Source organism: Lissotriton vulgaris, chromosome 4_1, assembly GCF_964263255.1.
Source record: "Lissotriton vulgaris chromosome 4_1, aLisVul1.2, whole genome shotgun sequence".
NCBI lineage: Eukaryota > Metazoa > Chordata > Amphibia > Caudata > Salamandridae > Lissotriton > Lissotriton vulgaris.
The window spans coordinates 1,984,315,190-1,984,341,848 of NC_141691.1; the positions used below are offsets into that span (position 1 = coordinate 1,984,315,190).

General features: G+C 46.5%; 1 protein-coding gene across 1 annotated transcript in view; it reads left to right on the forward strand.

Annotated features, from left to right (window-relative positions):
• The window catches only part of LOC147724785 (lymphocyte antigen 6E-like), a 65,738-nt gene extending 42,161 nt beyond the window's left edge, over positions 1-23,577 (forward strand). The window contains exon 4 of the mRNA XM_086967067.1: positions 23,458-23,577. The gene's annotated coding sequence lies outside the window, so the exon portion shown is untranslated. The remainder of the gene's footprint in view (positions 1-23,457) is intronic.
• The last annotated feature ends 3,082 nt before the right edge of the window (positions 23,578-26,659 follow it).

The window sequence follows — 26,659 nt, forward strand, 5'->3', positions numbered from 1 at the left end:
AAACATTGCCCCCGGGACTTGGCCCACCCAGGGGCTAAATAATATCAAAGCGTGGGAGCCCGCACTTCGTTTTTTTAAATATTTGCAGCCCCATTCGCGCACCCAGCGAGATTTCAGCCGAATTTGTTTAAAAAAATGCTTTTTTGGGCCCTGGGGGTCCATGTGTGACCCCCTGAGCAGGCCTAGGGGGTCAGGGTGTTTCTACCCTGCCCACTTTTCTTCTTTTGCACCTTAGTTTTTCTCTTTTCTTTTACCTCGGTTCTACCGAGGCACAAGATGGCTGCCAACACTTTCTGGTTTGAAGTGTTGACAGCCAATTAGAGTGAGCCTCTATATATCGAAACTGTTATTTTTTGATTTTCTCAGCAACTACTGAACGGATTTACACCATTTCAGAAAAAGAGTTCTTTCTGTGGCAATGGCTACCTTCATGCCCAATTTGGTGTAATTCCGTTCAGCAGTTCAAGCTGTAACCGTGTCTAAAGTTTGCTATGGAAAATGCATTTTTTTACCTCTTTTTTTTAAATTTCTCAGGAACTACTGAATGGCTTTACACTATTTAACAAAAAGAGTTCTTTCTGAACCAAGGGCTACCATTTTGCAAAATGTGGTGTAATTCGGTTCAGCAGTTCGGGCTGTAGCGGTGTCTAAAGTTTCCTAGGAATTGATATGGAGAAAACACGTTTTGGGACCTTCCTTTTTTCTCGCCCCCCACATTCCTAACACCCCGAAACTTTGAAGATAGGAGCTGACCGGAGCAGGCCATACGTTTTGAAAATTTCTTGAAGATTCGTCAACCGGCGCCAAAGTTATTGGGAAAAGAAAAACACTTTTCCTATGGATAATAGGTCCTAACTATAACAACCTACTGGCGACCGCCAGTAGGTAATAAATATAGTAAATTTACACTTGTGTATACTTATTTTCACAATATTCTTGACTACAAAATTTCCCAGTTATGTGTTTATGTGTATATTGTAAAGGTGCATATATGTGAAGTTAAAAATAGTGAATCTCGTTTAACCATTATATACCAACGTTCATGATAATGTGCCACTCAATATTCCGATTACAGTATTTTAGAGGATGCTATGTTTAGCATCAAAGTATATATAAGTATATAAGCAAAGTTAAGAATGTAAATTCATGATTCAATTATCACCTTATGTACTTGTTTTAGCGATATTGTGATAGCTGATATTCTGGTTACAATAGTCAGCTGTAAAAAAAAAACACATAGATATATATTATGTCGCTGTAACGCGTTTTGGCATTGCTGCCTTGGTCACACCCCAAAACCAAATTTCCTTTCGACAGAAAATACCAGGATTCATCGGGATGCTTGATTGATTTATTTGCAAACAAATGCCTCTACCAACGTGTATCGCCTTTCGGCTTGTTCACGGAATGGCTTGAGTGACAATGCTTTGGTTACATACACATGCAGCAGTTAACAGTGAGAAAGGACCAAAACAGCATAAAAGGTCAAGGCAAAAAGCTTCAAGTCGCATCATTTTGAAATGTCTTACACATACGATATTGATCTTGTGCCTACTGAACATACAATAAATGTTATTGCTTGTTATCAAATAAGTTAAGATGATTCATCATTTCAGTATTTTGGCTACAAAGTGGGAATGGCAAACAGTTATTAGCAATAAATTCTATATTCAATTAAGCCAATATTAGCCCATATTTCTCGCCCAACTCATAAATCAACGTCTTGGCCTATTTGACAAAACAATCCAGCCCCAATGGGCATTATGGTCTAAGAACCAACATCATTTGTGGAAAATGCATTTATACATATATCTCCTAATTCATTGACAGTCAATATCCTATACCTGATGTTCATACAGAGGCCTTTCCACCATGCGTGTGTACTTTGCTGGCCTAATAATTCAAATCATTTCAGACACTGTTAGCCCATATTTTTTGCCTACTTATTAAATCAACATCTTGACCTATTGACAAAACAATCCAGCCCCAGTGGGCATTGTGCTCTAAAAACAACATCATTTATGAAAAATGCATTTATGTATATATCACAATTCATTAACAGTCAACATCCTATACATGATGTTCATAGAAAAAGCCTCGCTTCCATGCTTGCATACTTTACTCACCTGATAATATACTGATGAAACTTTTCTTAGCTTGGCTGAGCTTGTGATCTCACTGCTATAATTGTGATGTTCAGTTCACTATTCCTTATATCTCAATGGTGCTTTCTACCTGTGTACACACACAGAACAGACAAAGGAAAACAGAAAGAAAAATATACATGAAACTGTACATATGATTTTTTTTTTAAACGCCACATTGCAAATTATATACGAACAAAGGATTTATACAAAAAAGGTAAAAATTATTTGACAGATTCCATTAAATTTAAAAACTTGAGAAAACCTATACAGAATTCCCCTATCATTCTACAGATGGCAGTAACTATTAACTTAACTGTTATTGTTCAACGCGTGTGTACAATTTACATATGTTACCACTATTTAAAATAAATTCTTTCTACTTTAAATGTACAGCAAATTCTTCACTGGAATTCAGACATATGGGCGTCAGAGTTTCAAAATCAGTTATATATTTAGACTCAAGGATTCTCAATTGGGGTTCTCTATCACCTCCCCTTTCCTGCGGTTTGATTGCATCTAGAACCACAAAGGTCAGTAGTTTCTCATTCTGTCCATGTAATTCCTTGAAGTGACGTGCCACAGGGTAGTGTTAGTCATTTCGCCTTATAGCTTGTTGATGCTCCAGCACCCTCTTTTCCGCTCTGTGTATGGTTCTCCCTATATATTATTTGCCACAGGGACGGATGAGGTAATAAATGCAAAACTCTGTATTACAATCAAAGCTCTCTTTGATCATAAATTCTCTCCCACTGTTTGGGACCTTGATTTTAGTGCAAATAGTACTGTTAACACAAGCCTTATATTGCATGCAACATGTGAAGACCCCAGCTCTTCCCATTGGTCCCCTCACTCCCTGTGAAGTTACAAGGTTATGGCTTAGATCATCCTTTAAGAATCTACTTTTTCTAAATGTGATTTGGGGAGACGCATGTACGTATTTGGTTTTGGAATATTGTGGAGCACCGGGTCCATCCAGGACCACCGCGAGTGCAAGCCCCGAACTTCCGGACTGTGACCTCAATTCACAGAACTAACCTAAGACAAAATCCCAAACTTACTGCCATTTTGGTATTCACAGAAGGCACTTGCTCATTTTGGTATTCACAGAAGGCACTTACTCATTTCGGTATTCAAAGAAGTTAGGAGTCCTAACTTTAGGACTCCTAAATGCCTTCTGTGAATACCGAAAGTCTTAAAGTTGGGATTTTTCTCAGTTTAGGAGTTCTAAAGTTAGGAGTCCTAACTTTACTACTCCTACACTGAGAAAAATCCTAACTTTAAGACTATCGGTATTCACAGAAGGCATTTAGGAGTCCTAAAGTTAGGAGTCCTAACTTCACTACTTCTAAACTGAGAAAAATCCTAACTTTAAGACTTTGGGTATTCACAGAAGGCATTTAGGAGTCCTAAAGTTAGGACTCCTAATTTCTGTGAATACCGAAATTAGGATGACATCATCCAGTGAGTGTGAGTATTTTCTAAACGCTTATGAGTGTGTGCTAAAAATAGACACCACTGTTTCTACAAAAGCTAAAATGGTCTACTTTCTGTACTACTAATGAGCAATACTATTTCTGAGAAATATTATGTGAGTGGCTGTGTTGATGTGTGTATCTGTGTGAGAGTGGCTGTGTGAGTGGGTATGTGAGTGGCTGTATGGATGCATAAGTAGGTGTGTGAGTAGATGTGTGGGTGAGTGAGGTCTGTATGAGTGACTATGTTGGTGAGTGAATGGGTGTGTCAGTGGCTGTATGGGTGAGTGGCTTTGTGAGTGGCTGTATGGATGAGTGGCTGTTTGAGTGGGTGTTTGCTTAAGGGAGCTGGTGCATGAGTGAAATAATAATAGTGTCTGTGTGAATGGATGCATGGGGGAGTAATGGAAGTGTAAGTGCTTGTATGGTTGTGTAAATGGGTATGTAAGTGGTTGTTGGGTATGTGAGTGAGTGTGTGAGTGCTTGTATGGGTAAGTGAATTGCTGTGTTAAGAGGCTGCATCGGTGAGTGAGTAGGTGTGTGAGTAACTGTATAGGTGAATAATGTGTGAGTAGCTGTGTGGGTGAGTGTGTGGTTGTGTGAGTGGCTGTATGAGTAAATGACTGGTTTTATGAGTAGTTGTGTGAGTGGCTGTATGAGTGAGAGGGTGTGTGTGGCTCTATCGATGAGTGAGGGTTTGTGTGAGTACTTATATGGGTCTATGAATGAGTATGTGAGTGGTTCTGTGGGGGTTGTGAATGAGTGTATGAAAGGTTGTATATGGGTGTGGGTTTGTGAGTGGTTCTGTGGATGATGTCATCATTGATGTCATTTGAGATGTCCTCAGTGATGTCACTGACCATGTCATGAGTGATGTAATATGTAAGGTCATAAGCAGTGTATTAGGGGGCGTAAGTTATAGTTAGGTCAGCTAACTATAACTGCTGAATTTCCCTGGTTTTGTATGAGTGAAATATGTGCCTAACTACAACGTCCCTGTAACCTTTAGTTTTCAGTGAAAATATATACCAGTAGGTACTATAGTTAGGACCTAGTTTCCATAGGAAGAGCGCATTTTCATTAGCCAATAACGTTGATGTTTTTTGATGAATCCTCATAAAATTTTCAAAACTAGTTGACCACTCACTTCGTCTGCTGCCTTAAATATTTCAGGGTGATCCGTCAAGCAGGGGCCAAGAAAAAGAGAGTCCCAAAACACTTCTTCCCCATGGTACAGTCCGAACTGCTGGATGGAATTACGCCAAATTTGCCAGGAAGATAGCTGTCGGTCATGAAAGCACCCTTGTTGGTGTAAATCCATTCAGTAGTTGCAGATTTAGTTAAAGGTTTTTCAGTTATATATAGGGACGCAGAGGGTGCTCAACCCCTCCCGAGATCCCGTGCTGAGATCTGATTGGCTGACAACACTTCAAATCAGGCAGTGTTGGCAGCCATACTGTGACTCGTTTGGACCGAGTCACAGCGAAAAATGTAAAAAAAAAAGGGGTGGGGTAAAAACACCCTGATCCCCTAGGGCCAAAAATAATTTTATGTTTTTATTTTCGGCAGGTGTCACGCTGGAGCCCCGAATCCTGCCCAAAAAAAGAAGCCAAGAACACTACACTGGTCTACCACACTTCATTTCGAATTAGTCTCCAGTTGGGCCAGGTCTCTGGTGCATTGGATACATAAAGGAGGGGGGCTCCTGAGCCCCCCCTCCTGGAGTTTATTTTGTTCCAGAGACCACCACCTCCCCAGGCCTTATTTTTAATAAAAATGAGGGGTTTGCCTGGTTGGCAATCCCCGTGCCCTGGGTACTACCACCTTCTCAGGGCACAATGTGAAGATAATGTGGGGGCCCACGTGGAGTCCCTGCAGCCCTGGGGACCTCACCCTCCCCGGGGATTGAATTAATTTAGTACAGGGGGCCCTTGGGGAAGCCCGGCGGACCAACACCTTCCCGGGCTGTGTAGTCCAATGGAGGGAGGCTGCGAGGTACCCTCCTAGAGCCATAGGGAACCGCCAACCCACTTGGCTGGCTCCTGCTATTTCCTAGGGTGCCCACCCCCAGGACAAAGGTGTTTGCTTTGGCATGGCGGGAGCTTCACTGCTCCCACCACGCCTTAACAAACTGTGCTCACTTTCAGCAAGCGAGAGCAATTGTTTTGATAGAGAGGGAGCTGCATGTTAGCAGCTTCATCTCTGTCAAAGCAATGCCGGCTACAGCAGGAGGCAGGGAGCTAACAGAGACTGCAGGGACTGCAGGGGCCTTGAGTCTATCCCCTACAGAGTGGGTGCCTTGGGTGGGACCAGTGCAAAACAACAGTTGATGGACAGAATGCAGAACAATGTCATACATTCACCCCAGTACAGAGGTACAGAGATCTGGGCCTAAATCCATCGTTTTTTTGCACTCTACACCACTCCAGTTCAGACATGGCCATATGCAAATCAGCCTTGACCCTGTGCCTCATGGGAACAGTCCAGTCCGAACTGCCAAGCCATGTCTTTCCTGGACCGGAATCAAGCATCCTAGGACTGGTTTATGGCTATCAGCCGTCTTCAGCCAGGATAGCTTGACTCCAGTGGTGTGGAGAGCATGGGACTCACGTCTGAGCATACCCATCCCACTCAGGGTGACAAATGCAAAACAACAGTTGATGGACAGAATTCAGAACAATGTCATACATTCACCCCAGTACAGAGATCTGGGCCTAAATCCATCGTTTTTTTGCACTCCACACCACCCCAGTTCAGACATGGCCATATGCAAATCAGCCTTGACCCTTTGCCTCATGGGAACAGTCCAGCCCGAACTGCCAAGCCATGTCAAGCTATCCTGGTTGAAGACGGCGGATAGCCAGAAACCGGTCCTAAAATGCTTGATTCCGGTCCAGGAAAGACATGGCTTGGCAGTTCGGGCTGGACTGTTCCCATGAGGCACAGGGTCAGACTGATTTGCATATGGCCATGTCTGGACTGGAGTGGCTGAGTGAGCTAAAGAATGGTGATGGATTAAACCCAGATCAGTTGACTGGGGGTGAGTGTTTGATTTGCTCAAACGCTCCGTCCTTCATCCCCTTCGCTTTGGGTGGGACCAGGGCACCCACAAGTAAGGGCAGGGACCAGGAATGGGGTCCCCATGGCTGAAATTGGCCACGGAGTGAGGCAACTTGGCCCCCCGTCCTTAAGGTTACTTTTGTTTTTAAAAGTTGAGTCCCCACAACAAATTTAGCCCAGGGAGGGGGGGGGTGTTCTCCCCCCCTCCTTTGAGTTAAAATATATTTTTTTCCAAAAATACCATGCCACAGGGATGGGAACCACGCAGCCCCCTTCTCGAATAAATCAAAAAAATTAAGACTGGCAAGTCGCGGTAGGCCACACACCCTTTCTCCACCACTCTGGAAACGCACCTCCTGGTACACTGCAGGTTGGGGGATAAAGTCCTGTTGGATACCTGAGGGTCCCTGGGGGCCAACAAGCCCTCCGTTTACCTCCAGTAAGTACGGGGTACAGTTGCTGAGAGGTTTTCGGAGGCCACAGGCCCTTTCTCCACCGCTGTGCAAGCATGCCTCCCGGTGCACTGCTGGTTAGGGGATTAAGTTCTCTTTGCTGTAGAGTGTCCTTACGGAACAACAAGCCCTCTTGTTACCCCCCATACATCCCACACAGTGGAATTGCGCAGAGGTCTTCGGTGTCCACGGCCTCTTTCTCCACCACTCTGCAAATGTACCTCCTTTACATACTGCTGGTTGGGGGATGAAGACCTCGATGATGCTGAGGGTTCTTGAGGGCCCGAAGCCCTCCTGTTATCTCTAGTAAGTCTGACAGCAGGATTTCTGAGAGCTGGTCGGAGGCTCCACCCCCTTTCTCCACCACTCTGCAAACTAGACTACTAGTTAAAAAAAAACATTAAAAAATCACATAAAAAAACAAAGGTTACAGGGACGTTATAGTTAGGTAATAGATTTTTAAAAACCTTAGATATTCACTTAAAAAAAACAAAGCTTACACGGCTGTTATAGATTGTAGGAGAGTAGGGTCTGCTATCCTATGGTCACCCCAAATCTTTGCTTTTTGCTTCACTGGTTTCCGACTTAATGTGGCTGTGGGCCTGCTAATCAGACCCACAGCCTGCTGTTCTCTCTCTAAATTAATGCCAATGCACTCTAGGTACATTACCAATTGGAACTGGTTCACCTTATAGGCCCCTGTAACAGTGTACCTTAGGTACCCAGGGCATAGGTGTATCCAAGGCCTACCAGGGGCTGCAGCATGTATTGTGCCACCCCTGGCCTGGTCTAGCTATTTGACACAACTGGCTGATCACTCAGGTGGGGTAAGTTGATGTAACCACCTGTTACTTAGATATAGTATATCTATATCTAACATATATGGACACGTGGTAACCTATAAGTCACTCTTATGGCAGGCCTCGACAATCCTGGAGGCAGAGTGCTTGGCTTCATGTGAGATGGTGCTCTGGCATGAGCTGAGCCTGTCTGCAACTTTTGGAACAACGTCCTTTAGCTGTTTCATGATATTGCCATACCATATACTCTTAAGTGCATTATGAACCTCGCGGTTAAATGCTATCTTTGGTTTGGCTTTATCAAAACATGTTGAGTAAGGTGTCATACGACTTGGAATACTACCTCCTCGCCAATTCTGGCGACGGGGGCAACATTCCACCCTTCTAGAGGGAGACGACATGTACCTAACCTGAAACCCGGGTAAAGTTAAACATGAGCCTCAGCATCACAAAATGGATGCTGCCACCACAGACACAAGTCTGACCTCCTGCTGCTGGGAGTCCTTCCAGCTTGGGAGGCCTGGACAAAGGGTTTCCAGTCAGGGGAGGTGCTTGCACCACCCCAGACAGGATTTTGTGTAGTGGGTTAGGGAGGGCTGAATAAAATAAGACATGCCTGGGGCACACAAGGTGTCCCAGTGCATATGCCAGTTCAAACCGGAGCTGGGGCTTTCCAGCCCCAGTCCTGGCGCAAAACTGGACAAAGGAAAGGGGGTGTAACCACCCCCCTTCCTGGTCCCACCAAGAGGAGGGACCTAGCAGGTGATCCGGCCCCTAGATTTGGCTTAAAAGTTGGAGCTGTGTCCTAAGACTTCAGATCATCCTGAACTCGACTTGAAAATAAGAAGAATACTGGACTTCGACGTTCTACTGCACAGAAAACTGAAGAGCATCTCCCTTGTGGCCAAGGAGTGACCACCCTGTGAATACAGGCACCATCCAGCAACTCGATGTCTGCTTTGCTGCTGCCTCCCGCCGGAGCCTGAGCCCAGAGCCCAACAAGACCTGGATTCCCAGACATCTCAGAGCCCGATCCACAGTCCCTGAAAAGAAGAGACCCGTGGAGGCACCGAGAGACGTGGGACCGGCCATCTTGGAAGATCCACAAGAAGCTGACGGCGCAGCACCCGAGGCATTCTCAATGCAGTGCTTTGGGATTTGAGAAGCCCCACTACCGAGAAGCATCTGCACCGAAAAACAGCCCTCCAGCATCTCCACGATCTGCGTGGGGCCCTTGTGCCTTTTGCCACTCGACGCGTCATCCCGGTCACTGGTCCGTTGGCTAGTGGCCATCTTTGCGACGAAATCTACAATCTGCACTGCTGGTCTGGTTGCTCCAGACTGGCCCTCGCTCCTGTAAAAAGGAGCAGCCCCTCTGACCTTGCAGGTCCGAGTAACAAGCTTTCTTCAACTCCTGCGAGGCTTGCATTAGCCAAGGCCTGTTTGCTTCAATCAAGTCGCCGACACCGCCATCAGCTAGACCCTGCGTGGGACAGCTCGTGATCGACTCCTGGACGTCCTCGACCTCTTCGTGTCCACGTGGCTGCAGAGACAAGCTACACTTCTTCACCTGTTTGCACCCAACAACGCCTGGTTCCTTCCTGGTTCCTCGCCGGTCACTGGCTAGTGACTTTGAACATTGTCCCCTCTGCTTTCAGGTCTTCCCCTCTTCAGATACACCCTTGGATCCACCAGAACTCTCCTCGACGACCCGCCTGCAGCATCTTCATCTCCAGGCTCATAGAACAGTACGACGAAACCCGACACACTTTGAGACATATGCACCCGCTTCCTGTGGGTGAGGTAACTCTGGCACTCCGGTGCTCCTGTGTAGAAATACACCTCTAGTGTCTAAGTTCCAAGTTGCTAGGTTCTAGGTCTCCTGGAAAGTTCCCTTTTCTTTAACCTTGTGACTTTTATGCACCCATTGAAATCAATAGGCGCCCGCGTGTAACTTTCAGCACTGCACACACATTCCGTGGGCCTCCTGGTCACTAACTTTTGTTGGCTCCTTCCAGTCCCAGCGATTCTCAAGGCCCTAGGCCTTCTTCCTTTCAGATACAAGGTTCTTATACCACTATTTTAGTATATGGTTTGAGTGGCCACCAGGGCCTATCCATATTGTGCAACTTTGGTATATTTAAACACTGTTTTGTTTTAACGCATTTGCTTCTGTGCTTATAAAGAGTATAAGGGATACTTGCAGTAAATAAATATATATATATTTTCAATATATATCTGTGTGGTGTCCTTTCATTTGGTGTTCAAGGAGAGTGTATATGGTAAAACAGCTTGCTTCACATGCCTTTACAGAGTTTAGCCTAAGACTGCTTTTCCACGCTACCCCTAGGATAGCTGGTCTATAAGGTTGACTTACAACCAATCATCATAAGGGTTGTTTGGACTGATACAAGGTGGTCACTAGAACTAGTGAACATCATATACCAGGCCAACTTCTCACATTGGTGGCAGTGGTGGGATTTGAGCTTGCTGTTGTTTTACCATTGCAATCTTTGAAAATATCATTTGAAAGATCATACAGGTACCTTTAGGTACATATAAAACTTGACTAGTATACTTAAGTTCTACTGAACTTAGTTGTTGTAGAGCAAAGGGATTAGCACACCCTGACTACAACTAACTAGAGAAGGTATAGTAGGTAAACACTAGTGTAGGTAGATTGCAACACATCCACCCACACTAGAGCAATGTCTGGAACAGAGGGGTCCACTGGACCTGTCCCTGTTGAGAGTAACCCTACAAAGGCACCATCCAAATTTGCTATGTTAAACTTTAAAGAGTTGAGGCAGCTGTGTATCTTGAGAGGTCTCAAGCCGGGTCAGAACCCTAGAACAGCCCACCTCAGAGAGCTTTTAGACCAGTCTGAACCTCTAAAAACCTCTAAGCCAGACCCCACAGGGAATGGAGAAGGGGGCTCTCCCACTGAAGATGATAACACTGATGCCCCTGTCCCTAATGTCCAGGATCCTGATGAAGTTCAGAATGAGAATCAGCCTGAGAATGAGTGTGAGGATGAGGAGGAGGAAGAAGAGGAGGACAGTGAGTCTGATGATGGTAGAAGTAGTCAGGTGCCAGCCAGGAGGCCTAGCCAGACTAACTTAAGCCTATTTGGGACTGATAATGGGTCCAACCCACTCAGACCCCCAGGTGGAGTCTAGGAGGAGAAGGAATCACTCAAGTGACTCTGACACCTCCCATGCTTCTAGAGGTTCTCATGGTTACTCAAGCAGGAGGATGACAACCCCTCAGAAGAGGGAACATGAGGCCAAAATGAGAGAGGCTGAGCTTAGGATCCAGAAGCAAGAATTAGAAGTTGCCCTGGCCCAAGAGAAACTTGCTAGAGCAAGACAGCCTAGAGAGAGTGGATTAGGATCCACTGGTGGCAGCATTATCCCTAAGGATAAAGACAGGTCCTATGACAATAGACACCTGAGTACGATTGTGCCCCCCTACAGAGCTGGGGATGACATCCACAATTGGATAACTGCACTTGAGAGGGCCTGCAGAGTACAGCAGATCCCTCAGGAGCAGTGGGCAGCAATCTTGTGGCTCTCCTTTGAAGGTAGAGGCAGAGACAAGCTCCTCGCAGTTAGTGATGAGGATGCTAGAAACTACCTGGTCCTGAAGAGTGCTATGATTGATGGGTTAGGCTTAACCACTGAACAGTACAGGTTGATGTTCAGAGAGACCCAGAAAACACAGACTCAGGACTGGTCTGAATTTGTTGAGTGTGCCACTAAGTCTCTGGAGGGCTGGTTGCTGGGAAGTAAGGTTACAGACTATACAGGATTGTACAATTTACTTGTGAGAGAACAAATCTTAAATAATTGTCAGAACCAGCAGTTGCATCAAAATCTGATTGACTCAGATCTGACCTCACCCCAAGAATTGGGAAAGAAGGCAGACAAATGGGTTAGAACCAGGTTTAAGCAACAGAACCAGAACCAGAACCAAGGTGGTGATCGAAAGAAGGCAGACCAGAAGGGTGGGGAGCAGAAAGCTAAAGACAAGAAGTCTTCAACAGGGCCCCAAACTAAAAAGGAGGGTGGGTCCCAAACTTCCAAGAAGAAGAAGAAAGAAGGACAGAAGAAACCCTGGTGTAATACTTGTAAGAACACCTCTCACTGGACAAGTGAGTGTAAAAAGGGTGGAGCCCCCAACACTGCAGCCCTAATGCATCTGCACCCACTAGTACAGTCAGCAGTGTTGGTCCACAAACAAAGGGGGTAGTGGGTATCACCTTGGGAACTGAGGGAGAATCTGGCCTAGTCAGAACCCCTACACAGGCTGTTCTGATTTGTGAAGGGGACATGGATTTGTCCACCACTGTAAGCCCCAGTAATCTGGCCAAGTACAGACTGACACCTTTAATAAATGAAAAAGTGGCTCAAGCATACAGGGACACATGTGCCAGTGTCACTATAGTACAGTAACCAAAACTGGGTCTGGGCTCACGGGCAATAAGGACAAGCCTCACTAACTACAAAAAAACAAAACGAGCACCAATATTGCCAAGTAATTACTATAAGGGCCTGAAACCGTTTTTGTACAGCATTAGGAGGGTTGTTCTAAAACACAAAATTACTCAAAAATCGAATTGATTTCCTATGCTGTTGTTTGTGTAATTATTGTTGTAAATACTTTTTGTAAAAACTGATATAAATTGATTCGATTTGTGGTATAATGTGTATGTATGGTTGAATGATTGTATTGAATGTAAGAAGTGTTGTCGTGAATAAATGTGGAGTGAAGTAAGCAATGTTTATAAATATGTGAATTTGTTCTAAACATGTATTGACAAAATATGAGATTAAAATAATGGATTTACTCTGGACTAAAAGATTTGTCTCAAGACTTACTGTTTAGATCAGTAGGTTGCGTGGTCACTTTCAGGCCCTTATAGTAATTAGTGTCACTATGGTGACACCTAACTTTGTGGACCCTGGACAGTACATACCAGGCGACAATTACATGGTAACCAATGCTAGCAATGCCACTACTACACATAGTGTGGCAATTGTTAATTTCTCCTGGGGAGGGGTAACTGGCCTAAAAAGAGTTGTGGTTAGTGCAGACCTCCCAGTTGAATGTTTGTTGGGCAATGACCTTGCGAGCGCCCTATGGTCAGAAGTAGAGTACAGGACTCATGCAGAGATGTTAGGTCACAGGTCACAGGCCAAAAAGTGCCTCACTGAATCTCAGGTCTTGGATCCTGGAACAATGGACCAAGCACCTACCAAGAGGAAGAACAGGAGGGTTAAGGCAGTGCCTTCCCACCTGCCTGCAAGTGTAGATCAGCCTTCCCAGGAAGATGATCTTAAGACCACTAAAGGAACTGTCCCTGAAGAACTTGAGCCTGATCAGGTTGAGTTTCTGGGGACAGGCGGACCTTCTAGGGCAGACCTGGGGCAGGCTCAGTTAACCTGTCCTTCTCTTGAACCCCTCAGACAGCAAGCTGCTGCTGAGGCTGCTGGGAATGCTCAAGGTACCCATAAAGTGTATTGGGATGATGGGCTCCTTTATTCAGAGGGTAGAGTCCCCAAACCTGGTACAACCAGGAGGTTGGTTATACCTCTGCAATTTAGGGGCTTCCTTCTAACCTTGGCCCATGATATTCCTTTAGCAGGACACCTAGGCCAGAACAACACTTGGGACAGACTTGTCCCTCAGACTTGTCCCTCACTTTCACTGGCCTCACATGTCTGAAGATACCAAGGAGTTTTGTCGCTCCTGTGTCACCTGCCAAGCCAGTGGCAAATCAGGTGGCACAACAAAGGCCCCCCTTATACCACTACCTGTGGTGGGGGTTCCCTTTGAAAGAGTGGGGATTGATATTGTAGGTCCAATGGATCCCCCTACAGCATCTGGGCACAGATTTATACTGGTGGTAGTGGACCATGCCACCAGGTATCCAGAGGCAATTCCCGTTAGGACCACCACAGCTCCTGTGGTGGCCAGGGCCTTACTTGGAGTTTTCTCCAGAGTGGGGTTTCCTAAGGAGGTAGTATCTGATAGAGGTTACAACTTCATGTCAGGATACTTAACAGCTATGTGGAAGGAATGTGGTGTCAACTACAAGTTCACCACCCCTTATCATCCACAATGTAATGGGCTTGTTGAGAGATTCAACAAGACCCTAAAGGGTATGATCAAAGTATTACCTGAAAAGCTCAGGCGGAGATGGGACATCCTTCTACCCTGCCTTCTGTTTACTTATAGAGAGGTCCCACAAAAGGGGGTTGGCTTCAGCCCCTTTGAATTGTTGTTTGGGCACCCTGTAAGAGGACCCCTATGTTTGGTGAAGGAAGGATGGGAATTGCCTCTCAAAAAGCCTAAACAAGACATAGTGGACTATGTACTTGGTCTCCGCTCCAGAATGGCTGAGTATGTGGAGAAGGCATCCAAAAACCTTGAGGCAAGCCAGGAACTTCAAAAAGCTTGGCACGACCAAAAGGCTGTCTTGACTGAGTACCAGCCAGGACAGAAGGTATAGGTGTTGGAGCCAGTGGCCCCAGCAGCACTCCAAGACAAATGGTCTGGACCCCATATAATTGTTGAAAAGAAGGGAGAGGTTACCTACTTGGTGGACCTAGGAACCTCCCGGGAGCCCCCACAGGGTGCTCCATGTCAACAGACTGAAGGCATATGTTGACAGGGAAGACATGGGCTTGCTCATGGCTACAGATGAGGGGCAGGGGGAAGAGAGTGACCCTCTCCCAGACATGTTGACTCAGAACCCTGAAGATGGTTCAGTTGATTGTGTGGCCTTAGATGACAGCCTCACTGAACATCAGCAAAATGACTGCAGACAAGTTTTACAGTCATATAGACATATGTTTTCCTTGACACCCAGTCAGACTAACTGGTGTACCCATGAGGTGGACACTGGTGACAGTCTTCCTGTGAAAAACAAGATTTACAGGCAACCTGATCATGTCAGGGTCTGTATAAAGACTGAGATGCAAAAGATGTTGGAGTTAGGTGTCATTGAACCCCCAGAGAGGCCCTGGGCTAGCCCAGTGGTTCTGGTCCCCAAACCTCATACCAAAGATGGAAATAGAGAAATGAGGTTCTGTGTGGATTACATAGGACTCAATGCTGTCACCAGGACAGATGCACACCCTATTCCAAGGGCAGATGAGCTCATAGACGAATTGGCTTCTGCCAAATATTTGAGCACATTTGATTTGACAGCTGGCTATTGGCAAATCAGGTTTGCTGAGGAATCCAAAGCCAAAACTGCATTTTTGACCCCAGGAGGTCATTACCAATTTGTGGTGATGCCCTTTGGTTTGAAGAATGCACCTGCCACCTACCAAAAGCTTGGTGAATCAAGTCCTTGCTGGGTTGGATGACTTTTGCGCAGCTTATCTGGATGATATTGCTGTCTTCAGCTCCACCTGGGAGGATCACCTGGTCCACCTGAAGGAAGTGCTAGAGGCTCCGCAAAAGGCAGGCCTCACTACCAAGGCCACTAAGTGCCAGATAGGGCAGAGTAAGGTTGTGCACTTGGGCCATCTTGTAGGTGGAGGCCAAGTTCAACCACTGGAGAGTAAGATCCAGACCATCAAGGACTAGTCCCCTCCAACTACCCAGACTCAGGTCAGAGCTTTCTTAGGCCTGACTGGGTACTACAGGAAGTTTGTTAAGAACTATGGGTCCTTTGTGACTCCTCTTAATGATCTGACATCCAAGAAGATGCCAGAAAACTGTCAAAAGGCATTTGATGACCTGAAGAAGGCCATGTGCTCAGCGCCTATCCTGAAGAGTCCTGACTACTCCAAAGAGTTTATTGTCCAAACAGATGCTTCTGAGTTGGGGGTGGGAGCTGTGCTTTCACAACTTAATGTAGATGGCCAAGACCAGCCCATTGCTTTTATTAGCAGAAGGCTGACCCCCAGAGAGAAATGTTAGTCAGCTATTGAGAAGGAGGCCTTTGCTGTGGTGTGGGCCCTGAAGAAGTTGAGACCATACTTATTTAGCACTCACTTCAAGATTCAGACCGATCATAAGCCCCTCTTATGGCTTAATCAGATGAAGGGTGAAAACCCCAAACTACTCAGGTGGTCCATTTCCCTACAAGGGATGGACTTTACAGTGGAGCACCGCCCAGGGACTGACCATGGTAATGCAGATGGTCTCTCCAGGTACTTCCACTTAGAACATGAAGACACAACTGGTCAAGGTTAGTCTAATGTCCCTGCGTTTGGGGGGGGAGGGGGGTTGTGTACGAGAGTAGGGTCTTCTATCCTATGGTCACCCCAAATTTTTTGCTTCACTGGTTTCTGACTTAATGTGGCTGTGGGCCTGCTAATCAGACCCACAGCCTGCTGTTCTCTCTCTAAATTAATGCCAATGCAATCTATATGCATTACCAATTGGAACTGGTTCACCTTATAGGACCCTGTAACAGTGTACCTTAGGTACCCAGGGCATAGGTGTATCCAAGGCCTACCTGGGGCTGCAGCATGTATTGTGCCACCCCTGGCCTTGCCTAGCTATTTGACCCAACTTGCTGATCACCCAGCTGGGGTAAGTTGGTGTAACCACCTCTTACTTAGATATAGTATAACTATATCTAACATATATGGACACATGGTAACCTATAAGTCACTCCTATGGCAGGCCTCGACAATCCTGGAGGCAGAGTGCTTGGTTTCATGTGAGATGGTGCTCTGGCATGAGTTGAGCCTATCTGCACGTTTCGGAACAACGTTCTTTAGCTGTTTCATGATATTGCCATACCATATACTCTTAAGTGCATTATGAACCTCGCGGTTAAATGCTATCTTTGGTTTGGCTTTATCAAAACATGTCGAGTAAGGTGTCATACAACTTGGAATCCTACCCCCTCACCAAGTCTGGCGACGGGGGTAGCATTCCACCGTTCTAGAGGGAGACGACATGTACCTAACCTGAAACCCGGGTAAAGTTAAACATGAGCCTCAGCATCACAAAATGGATGCTGCCACCACAGACACAAGTCTGACCTCCTGCTGCTGGGAGTCCTTCCAGCTTGGGAGGCCTGGACAAAGGGTTTCCTGTCAGGGGAGGTACTTGCACCCCCCCAGACAGGATTTTGTGTAGTGGGTTAGGGAGGGCTGAATAGAATGAGACATGCCGGGGGCACACAGGGTGTCCCTGTGCATATGCCAGTTCAAACCGGAGCTGGGGCTTTCCAGCCCCAGTCCTGGCGTGAAACTGGACAAAAGAGAGGGGGTTTAACCACCCCCCTGCCTGGTCCCACCAGGAGGAAGGACCTAGCAGGTGATCCGGCCCCCTAGATTTAGCTTAAAAGTAGGAGCTGTGTCCTAAGACTTTAGATCATCCTGAACTCGACTTGAAAATAAGAAGAATACCGGACTTCGACGTTCTGCTGCACAGAAGACTGAAGAGCATCTCCCTTGTGGCCAAGGAGTGACCACCCTGTGAATACAGGCACCATCCAGCAACTCGACGTCTGCTTTGCTGCTGCCTCCCGCCGGAGCCCGAGCCCAGAGCCCAACAAGACCTGGTTTCCCAGACATCTCAGAGCCCGATCCACGGTCCCTGAAAAGAAGAGACCCGTGGAGGCACCGAGAGACGTGGGACCGGCCATCTTGGAAGATCCATGAGAAGCTGACTGCGCAGCACCCGAAGGCATCCTCAATGCTGTGCTTTGGTGTAGCGTTCTAATCTAGGACCCTGATCGATACTGTGACCTTATGCCCCTATTCGGCTATAAATCCATTTATTCCCTATATTGGCATAACCGTTCAAGTGCAATATTCAGAAACTCGTCTCTGGCCTCACACGAACAGAGCCACATTTCAGAATCGCTTTCTCTGCCACTTCCTTTGCAACCAATTAGTGCAATGACATAGCAGAAGTTACTATCTAAGATTCTTAGATTAACACTCCGAGTTCTTCAACAAGATAAAAACTCAGCAACCTGGGAAAGCCCCGCTTGCTATGTTTTGATTAGTAAGAGAACTCTAATGAGCACTGATAGACGATCACTTCCTAGTGACATCTTTATTGACGTCTTATGTCCAAAAACTTACGTCAAACAAGGCACCTTTCAGGTATAAATATTACCAACGTTGCCTTAAGCAAACGCTGCTAGCTGCCTCAATGCCATCGCTGCTGACGAAGCTGCTGTTATGCTGATGATACCATAGCTGCCATCGCTACTGCTATCGCTGCTAACTAGCAAACGATGGTGTGGTGAACTTAGGAGCTGAACAGCCGTCCCCTGCAAGAGCCCAGCAGATGCAAGCTGCCCGCGGACACTGCCCCTCCTCCTCCTCCTCAACGCGCTGAGAGAGACGCTGTCTTTTCTCCTGCAGAGAAATCCAGCTCCGGCGTTTCCGGCCTACCCTTGCGGGTGACTGGGATATCGACCCCCTGAAGGAGATAACAGACCTCCATCATTCTATTCCAGAGGTATGGTGTTGACTCAACCCTTAGAGAAGAATTCTTGAAGCAAACCTTGGCAAAACCAACTTAACTTAAAGCTACTTACTTACTCCCCTCCCGAGTATTAGGCTTAGGTCAGGTACACTGGGGTAGGCGTAGTTAGAAGCACCAGTTGAGTATTTTAGCCTAATGTATATATGAATGTATATATGTTTTATTCATTTTAAACCATTGTATGGCTAAGAAACCATATTAATGCTTTTACAGTATTATTTCGTAATACTCATCTTACTGTACGTACTTTTTATAATAACAAGTCTTGCAATTGTGGCAATTAATTTCTCTTGTACGAGAAGAAAGACTGTTCAATAAATGTTACCCTTTATTGAAAATGCCCGTCTCTCTATTCTCTACATATTGTGAAAGTAAACTGCACAACCACTGACTGAGTAAAATAACTGTCGATTGTTTCACACGACCCTAGAGATTGACTCTTGATCTGAGGAGCAAAGTTGCCATGTTGCACGGTTGTTGGAAAACTGAATCCCTTCTTGGCTGTGCCAGGGAAACTGATCACTTCCTATTCAGTCAAGAAAGTTTCCAGTGACCTCTGAGCTAGATGGTAACAAACCCAATTAAGTTTAGCATAGTCAGTGGAGGCCTGGAAGATCCGCACTTCTACGTCGATACTACTGTTTATGTTATTCCAATGCGCAGGGCCTATTGGGAAAATAGGAACTACACTACTTTCGGAACAACGTTCTTTAGCTGTTCATGATATTGCTATACCATATACTCTTAAGTGCATTATGAACCTCGCGGTTAAATGCTATCTTTGGTTTGGCTTTATCAAAACATGTCGAGTAAGGTGTCATACAACTTGGAATACTACCCCCTCACCAAGTCTGGCGACGGGGGTAGCATTCCACCATTCTAGAGGGAGACGACATGTACCTAACCTGAAACCCGGGTAAAGTTAAACATGAGCCTCAGCATCACAAAATGGATGCTGCCACCACAGACACAAGTCTGACCTCCTGCTGCTGGGAGTCCTTCCAGCTTGGGAGGCCTGGACAAAGGGTTTCCTGTCAGGGGAGGTACTTGCACCACCCCAGACAGGATTTTGTGTAGTGGGTTAGGGAGGGCTGAATAAAATAAGACATGCCAGGGGCACACAGGGTGTCCCTTTGCATATGCCAGTTCAAACCGGGGCTGGGGCTTTCCAGCCCCAGTCCTGGCATGAAACTGGACAAAAGAAAGGGGGTGTAACCACCCCCTTCCTGGTCCGACCCAGAGGAAGGACCTAGCAGGTGATCCGGCCCCTAGATTTAGCTTAAAAGTAGGAGCTGTGTCCTAAGACTTTAGATCATCCTGAACTCGACTTGAAAATAAGAAGAATACTGGACTTGGACGTTCTGCTGCACAGAAGACTGAAGAGCATCTCCCTTGTGGCCAAGGAGTGACCACCCTGTGAATACAGTCACCATCCAGCAACTCGACGTCTGCTTTGCTGCTGCCTCCCGCCGGAGCCCGAGCCCAGAGCCCAACAAGACCTGGTATCCCAGACATCTCAGAGCCCGATCCACAATCCCTGAAAAGAAGAGACCCGTGGAGGCACCGAGAGACGTGGGACCGGCCATCTTGGAAGATCCATGAGAAGCTGACTGCGCAGCACCCGAGGCATCCTCAATGCTGTGCTTTGGGGTTTAAGAAGCCCCACTACCGAGCAGCACCTGCACCGAAAAGCAGCCCTCCAGCATCTCCACTATCTGCGTGGGGCCCTTGTGCATTTTGCCACTCGATGCGTCATCCCGGTCACTGGTCCGTTGGCTAGTGGCCATCTTGGCGAAGAAATCTACAATCAGCACTGCTGGTCTGGTTGCTCCAGACTGGCCCTCACTCCTGTAAAAAGGAGCAGCCCCTCTGACCTTGCTGATCCGAGTAACAAGCTTTCTACAACTCCTGCTTGGCTTGCATTAGCCAAGGCCGGTTTGCTTCAATCAAGTCGCTGACACCGCCATCAGCTAAAGCCTGCGTGGGACAGCTCGTGATCGACTCCTGGACGTCCTCGACCTCTTAGTGTCCACGTGGCTGCAGAGACAAGCTACACGTCTTCCCCTGTTTGCACTGGACAACGCCTGGTTCCTTCCTGGTTCCTCGCCGGTCACTGGCTAGTGACTTTGAACATTGTTCTCTCTGCTTTCAGGTCTTCCCCATTTCAGATACACCATTGGATCCACCGGAACTCTCCTCGACGACCCGCCTGCAGCATCTTCATCTCCAGGCTCCATAGAACAGTACGACGAAACCCGACACACTTTGAGACATATGCACCCGCTTCCTGTGGGTGAGGTAACTCTGGCACTCCGGTGCTCCTGTGTAGAAATACACCTCTAGTGTCTAAGTTCCAAGTTGCTAGGTTCTAGGTCATCCGGAAAGTTCCCTTTTCTTTAACCTGGTGACTTTTACGCACCAATTGAAATCAATAGGCGCCCGCGTGTAACTTTCAGCACTGCATACGCATTCAGTGGGCCTCCTGGTCACTAACGTTTGTTAGCTCTTTGCAGTCCCAGCGATTCTCAAGGCCCTAGGCCTTCTTCCTTTCAGATACGTGGTTCTTATACCACTATTTTAGTATATGGTTTGAGTGGCCACCAGGGCCTATCCATATTGTGCAACTTTGGTATATTTAAACACTGTTTTGTTTTAACGCATTTGCTTCTGTGCTCATAAAGAGTATAGGGGATACTTGTAGTAAATAAATATATATATATATATATTTTCAATATATATCTGTGTGGTGTCCTTTCATTTGGTATTCAAGGAGAGTGTATATGGTAAAACAGCTTGCTTCACATGCCTTAACAGAGTTTAGCCTAAGACTGCTTTGTCCACGCTACCCCTAGGATAGCTGGTCTAAAAGGTTGACTTACAACCAATCATCATAAGGGTTGTTTGGACTGATACAAGGTGGTCACTAGAACTAGTGAACATCATATACCAGGCCAACTTCTCACATATATAGCAAATAGAATTTTTTAAAAACCTTAGAAATTCAATAAAAAAAACAAAGGTTACAGGGACTGTATTGTTAGGCTCAGATTACACTCATACAAAACCAGTGAAATTCAGCCGTTGTAGTTACAGAAGTTAACCGTAACTTCTGCCCCAGCAAGGCACTGCTTATGACTTCACATATTACATCAGTCATGACATGGTCAGGGACATCACTGATGATATCACTGATGACAATTCAAATAATATCACTGATGACATCATTCACAGAACCACTCCTACCGCAAACAACCTCTTGTATGCCCATTCACACACCCGCACAACTACTCACATACCCATTCACAGACCTATATCATTACTCACATACCCACTCACTTCTCCATTGAGCTACTCACACACTCACTCACTAACTCACTCACTCACTTGTATAGCCACTCACACAACCATTTATAAACCCATACAGCCAGGCATAGAACCAGTCACTCATCCATACAGACAATCACATAACCAAACACCCATACAGTTACTCAGATACCCACTTATTTACCTACAAAGTCACTCATACACCCACTCACTCACCCAATCAATCTTTCAACACAGCCACTCACTCACCTATGCAAGCCCTCACACACTCACTCACACACCCACACAACCAGTTACATACATGCTCATTCACACATCCATAAAAGCACTCACACATCCACATACTAACCCACACAGCCATTCATGCAGACACTCTCTCCAATACAGCCACTCACTCACCAAGTCACTTATTCAAACACCCAATCAAACAGCCACTAACTCACCCATACAGTCATTTGCACACTGTTTCACTCACTCATACAGCCATTGAGACACCCACTCACTCACCCATACAGTTACTACAAACCCACTTACCCCATAGAGCCACTAACACTGGCACTCACCCACCCATACATCCACTCACACACCCATATGCACAAAGATACATAGAGTCACACAGCCACTCACATAATATATATTAGAAGTAGTACCACTCATCAGTAGTACACCTAGTATACTACTACAACTTTTGTAGTACCTAAGGATATATGTTTAACAAACATAAATTCTTACAAAATACTTAGTCACTGGATGATGTCATCAGTGATATAATCAGCAATTTCATTAGAGATATCATCAGTAACATCACTGATCAATCCATGATCTATTTATCACCTGTATATACTTACCTTGGTGATAATGTTTTAGTTGATATTCTGGGTGAAATAGTTTGGCGGATTATATGAAATATAGGATATTCTGGTAGAATACAATGAAATAGGAGTGCTATCCAATGGGTCATGTTCGCAACAGGTTTGTTTCTCATTGTTAACTGCAAACTTGGTTATGCCAATGCCCGAATATCGCACATTCTGGGCATGGGCTGGCAGTGGTAGGGCATGAGTAGTTGGTCTGTAGTCCTATTCAGGAATATTGAACCAATATTGCAGGTGAGTATCATGTTGGAGCAAATGTCTTAATGATTTATTGGTCCCCTGGGACGAGTTGTTGTGCTAGTGCTGTGCAACAAGGAGAGGGCATGTAGGTGGATTTCGGCTCTCTATAAAAAGGTAAATTACTATATCTTCAAGAAATACCACATCAAAGAGTAACACCTGGATGCTGTTCCACCCTTTAAGTGTTTCTTTTCTGAGTCTTTCTCCCCAAGCCTCTCTCCCATCTGCAGCCCTGCCATTCCCTTTACTGGTCAATCTACCCTGTAAGCATCAACCCTCACCAATATCCTGTACACAGTAAACCCCTTGATGTATCCACTCTCTGCCCTAGCCTCCCTTTTCTTTACACTACGCATTATAATCCACTTACAGTGTGCATCGCTCCATTGCTTTTTAGCCTGGTCCATGCAATATGGTCTACATTCATGCATGCAAACAGCAAATAAGTTTGGTTAACTTTTCAGTGGAGGTTGTGGGGTCCACCATGTAAACTTTGTTTACCATTACGTGGATCCATTTAAGAATTTGCACTCAGTAGTTTATGTGACTAGAGTGATTATTAGAAATTAATAAAGTTTTGCTGTCTAAATTATCTTATTCTATTCTCTCTACAGTGGACAAAGAACACTTTTAAAGAAGCTCACATTAGTACAAGTAGTATTGAAAATGGACTGCACCTGAATGAAAATTGTACAGCTGTGATTTGTGCATTATTAAATAAAAGTTTTACCGATCTCTGTGCCTGATACTTTATTGTCTCAATCAATATATAACCATTACATCTAAGTTTTTACATCGTGGGATGTTACACTGCAGGACCGTACTTGGAGGATAGAATTTCAGAACCTTTACATTGTGGCACATTCGTTCCCAGATAAAAGTGTTTTTTTATGTTTTTAAATGACTTAACCTTAAGTGTGTGTGTGTGTACATGGTTAAAATGAAGTTACAGTTACGTAAGGTAATAATATTTTATGTAATGATGTCCGGCCATTGCTCGCGGGGACAGAGGGGTCGGGGCCTGGGGCTCTTGCTGTTGTTCCAATGCTTTCTTGGCGTGAGAGCAGTGGGTCCAGGAGGCCAGCCCCCTCATACTTGATGGCTGTGGCAGTTGTCAGGAGGATCTGGTATGACCATTTCCACCATGCTGAAGGCAGTGCTGTCTGGTGAGAGCCTTGACCCAGACACAGTCTCCAGGCTAGAACCCATGGGCTGGTGATGTGTTTGCTTCAGGGACAGCCTGCAGCACCTGGTGATAAAGATAACGTAATATCTCTGTAACCCTTTTACAGGGCTGCAAGAGCAAATCATTCGATACTGACCGAGGAACAATCATTCAGACATCTCTTGCTTTCCTTAGTCTCATTGCAACTTATGAAAAACAAGCTACCTTCAAAATAATATCTGCTGAAAGCAATTGTAAACACAGAAGGGCAGGTCGGACTTGTTTGAATTTACCAGCCTTCAACAGGGAGAATATAGGCTTTCCTAGGCACATCTTAATATCTGGAGAACATGATAAAATGCATATTGTCCTGCAGAGGCACCTGGTCGCAATAAATGAACGTCCTACTAGCCCGGTTGAGATGCCAGCAACTGGGCTCTCAAATGGTAAGCAGATAGCAGTCATAATTACAGGTTACAAGGGTAAGATAGGGCTCTATACATTGAGTCGATTCCCAAAGGGCATACTCTTCCACAGAGGTCTTCTCTAGTGCTACTTGTTTCCTCTCTAATGACCTCCATTTCAGAAAATTATCTTTGACCCAAATCCAGCCTGCCTTAACTGCCCCCCACCCATGGGCGTCCGCAGGGGGGGGGGCAAGAGGGGGCGCTTGCCCCCCCCCCCTGGATCCAGGCCGGGTTCTAGAGGATGGGACCACATACCTGGGCCGACTTTCCTGCTGGGGCGACACCTGAAAGGCTGCTACAGTACAGCCCGTGTGTGAGTCTCAGAAGGTCACAGAGGCAGCCGTTCCATTGTCATGGGCAGTATGACAATGGGCCGGCAGAGGAGACACAGCATGGAGCATCTCCCCCCATCCCAGGCCTCAGGAGATAACGTTGAGTTATTGGGGAGCTGCTGATGCTTTCAAGCAGCACAATTAGCAGGGGCCGTGGCCCGTGAGCTTTAGTCCCTCACAGCAGGCCACAACGATCAGATAAAAAGCTAAGGGGCGTGGGTGGGGGCGTCCTTTAGGGAGCGGGGTTAGTGCCAACATTCTTAGTTTAAAAACTGTGAAGTGACAGACCGGATTGAAATTGAAAGTTTCATTCTCATGAATTTGTGCAATGGGGAGAGTGCTTTATACAGCAAAGAGTGGAAATACTCCGAAAAAACCCACTAAGGACTGTAATAACTACATTTAAAGAACAATATGACTAAAAATGGAAAAAATTAAAATTCGATTTTGACAATGTTGTAGTGGAAAAATGTAACTAACCCTCCATGTTGAGGCTAAGGGAGACGTAAGAGCAGAGGAGAGATAAAAGAGAGAGACAGAGCCAAAAGGAAAAATAAGAGACGGAGTGGGGAGTAGAGACAAACGGAGAGGGGGAGAGGAAAGAGGGAGAAATGATTGACGAGAGAAGATAGGGAAAGAGGCGAGGGGGGGGTCATTATTAATGAGGCAGGGAGACAGAGGGCGACAGAGGGAAGGGGGCAACAGAGGGAAGGGGGCGACATAGGGAGGGAGACAGACAGACAGGGAGACAGATAGAGGGAGATACAGGGTGGGAGACAGACAGAGACAGACAGAGGAAGAGAGACCGAGAGAGAGGGAGACCGAGAGAGAGAGAGACCGCGAGAGAGGGAGACCGCGAGAGAGGGAGACAGAGAGGGAGGGAGACAGAGAGGGAGGGAGACAGAGAGAGGGAGACAGAGGGAGGGAGACAGAGGGACGGAGACTGAGGGACGGAGACTGAGGAAGGGAGACTGCGGGACGGAGACTGAGGGAGGGAGACAGAGACAGACAGAGGGAGACAGAGAGAGAGGGAGACAGAGAGAGAGGGAGACAGATAGAGCGGGAGACAGAGGGAGAGAGACAGAGGGCCACAGACAGAGGGAGGGGAGCGATAGAGGGAGGGAGACAGACCGGGAGAGAGACAGACAGAGGGAGGGAGACAGACAAAGGGAGGGAGACAGAGAGAGGGAGACAGGGAGGGAGGGACACGCAAGGGAGGGAGACAGGGAGGGAGGGACACACAAGGGAGGGAGACAGAGAGGGAGGGATACAGAGAGGGCGGGATACAGAGAGGGAGGGAGACAGAGGGAGGGAGACAGATGGGAGGGAGACAGAGGGAGGGAGATAGAGGGAGGCAGAGGAAGGGAGGCAGAGGAAGGGACACAGACAGAGGGACACAGACAGAGGGCCACAGACAGAGGGCCACAGACAGAGGGCCACAGACAGAGGGCGAGAGACAGAGGGAGGGAGACAAAGGGAGGGAGACAAAGGGAGGGAGACAAAGGGAGGGAGACAGAGAGAGAGAGACAAGGAGACAGACAGAGGGAGACAGACAGAGGGAGACAGACAGAGGGAGACACACAGAGGGAGACAGGCAGAGGGAGACAGACAGAGGGAGGGAGACAGAGGGAAGGAGACAGACAGAGGGCGACAGACAGACAGAGGGCGACAGACAGACACATGGCGACAGACAGACAGAGGGCGACAGACAGACAGAGGGTGACAGACAGACAGACAGAGGATGACAGACAGACAGAGGGTGACAGAGGGCGGGAGACAAAGGGAGTGAGACTGTGAGAGGGAGGGAGGGAGACAGAGGGAGGGAGACAGAGGAAGGGAGACAGAGGAAGGG